Here is a 2,401-nt window from a genome sequence, read left to right on the forward strand (position 1 = left end):
AAACAAACGAGAAAAATGGCAGGATATATTCTATATATAATGGAAGAATGTGGAAAACAAGACAAAAAAATTAGAATGGCACTGGAAACTAATGTAAAGGGATGTAGCGCAGCTTGGTAGCGTGTTTGTTTTGGGTACAAAATATCACAGGTTCGAATCATGTCATCCCTATCCCTAACTATTAGTTATCGTAGCAGCAATAACAAGAGATCAATTGTGAGCGATTCAAAGTGGACATACATACTCAAGATCAATTGTGAGCGATTCAAAGTGGACATACATACTCAGTATGAATAGTTCTCCATATTGAGTTTGTATGCATGCAAAAGATGTATTTCCATCACCAGACATAAAATGATTAAAGAAAGCGCTCTTAGTTCAGTTCGGTAGAATGTGGGTCTCCAAAACCCGATGTCGTAGGTTCAAATCCTACAAAGCATGGTACCATTCTTCTAAAATTGAGACTGAAATAATGGGATAACAGTCTAAGTCTAATCTAAAGTGTTAATTTGATCTCCTGTCAATTATGATTAAAACAAAAAAATAGGAGGTCAATAAACAAAAGAGACAGTACTAAATCAAATATCCAACTAATCGCCATGTCGGTATTGTAAACAGGCCGTTACAAATATCCAGCCAAAGTAATAGGAATTAGACCTAACACGATTCCAAATAGAAAAACTTCAATCATTTGAATTTGATTGAAAGTAAAAAAGGTGGGGATAATATTGATCCTTAAATATGAATATATATTGACTATGAATCTCAATGACCAAGAATTGGAAATATGATAAGGAGAATATCCAAAATATTCTAAAATTTTCAAAATTCATCTCAAAATTGCAAAATAAAATAAGTCATATCTTATTCAAACTGATAAAAATACCCGCGGTTATAGTTAAAACTGCTAGTAGAAAACCGAAATAATTGGTTATAGTGGACATAAGGAAACTATATGAAATATATTATTTCTATACATATGTTTATAAAGCACTTTCCTAAGTTTCCATTTTTTTTTTGAGTTAAAATAGGAAAATAAGCAAAAAATACCACTTGAAAGATACAATTGAAAATAATTAATTCATGAATCAATTATTATGGACGAACAAAAAGAAAAATAGAGTTACATATGTAAGAAATTAATTAATTCATCATATGTGACATCTGCCCAACTTGTGATTCCAAATCAACATCAAATCATGACATGAAAAGCTATATATTTGTAATTCAACCAAGAAAGAACCATACATAGACTTTTTGTGTCTAATATAAGAACAACGAATCTTAATTTTGAAGAAAAAAGGATTTTTTGTTCTTATATTAGTATACATTATATACATTCACTGATATAAACACGCTGTAGCACCTCAAATTTGCAGCTATCATTGTACATACATTCTCATATTAGGTCATAGCATAACATGGTCCACTGCATAGCATTGCATTGTCCTATTTGCCTCAAGTGCAAGCCAATCAAGAGAATTAGGTCAAACTGGTCAGGAGATCAGTCAGTCAAGCAAGCAAGTACAAATTCCATTGAGCAAAGGCCCTAGGGTTGGCCCAACATGTTCACATGACTTGGGGATCCATTTGAAGTGTTTAGGTCAAAGATTGGATGTTCAGAAGTCATCAGTCAATGCACAGTTTGCCAGAAACCCTAAAAAGTCAAACTTGGTCAACTGTGTCTGATTTTATGGTTTTGATGGTTGGATTTGGTTTGAGAGGTCTCATTCATGTCCATATAGCCTTCATATATCATGTCAAACACCATCATGGAAGAATTTGAAGCCAGATCAGAAATTTCCAAAAAGGGAAACTTGACCTGTAACTGAAATTTACCAAAAATGGAAAGTCTTGATCCTCAAACTTACATCATGATACAAGCTTCAAATGAATTTTTGCCCAACATGAAAGTTGAAGATCTTGTTCTCCCATTTCCAAAAAGTCCAAGAACACTCAATTCCCATGTATGGTTGGCAAGTTATGATCAAATCATTTTCAGAAATTTTTGAACTTCAAAAGGCCATATCTCTCAAACCATTTGGCCAAACTTGGTGAGGTTTTTCCAACAAGTCACATTTGACCTCCTCTTTCCAAAAATGTAATTTTCATGTACCAAAACTTTATGGATCAAAATGGCACTTTTGAACCTACATGGATTATTTTCAAGTAAGGTGAAAAATTGAACTTTCCAAATAATCATTCCCAACCATTTCTACCATCCAAACATGTTCTGAAATGTTATTTGTGACTTGTTGGAAGCCCATTTTCGTGCAGTACACACACCCATCACTAACTTGCTTGAAAATTGGACAAAAGTACACTTTTCACCAACTCCATCCCACCTTTTCATGAACTTTGATTTGTACCCTTAAACAGCAGATATATTCATCATTTTCTG

The 2,401-nt window shown here is 33.2% G+C and overlaps 1 non-coding gene across 1 annotated transcript; it reads left to right on the forward strand.

Moving 5' to 3' along the window:
- Nucleotides 1–367: 367 nt before the first annotated feature.
- TRNAW-CCA (transfer RNA tryptophan (anticodon CCA)) lies at nucleotides 368–441 on the forward strand. The gene has a single exon. It is a non-coding gene; the product is annotated as a tRNA-Trp (tRNA).
- The last annotated feature ends 1,960 nt before the right edge of the window (nucleotides 442–2,401 follow it).

This window comes from Lathyrus oleraceus, chromosome 3, assembly GCF_024323335.1.
Source record: "Lathyrus oleraceus cultivar Zhongwan6 chromosome 3, CAAS_Psat_ZW6_1.0, whole genome shotgun sequence".
Taxonomy (NCBI): Eukaryota; Viridiplantae; Streptophyta; class Magnoliopsida; order Fabales; family Fabaceae; genus Lathyrus; species Lathyrus oleraceus.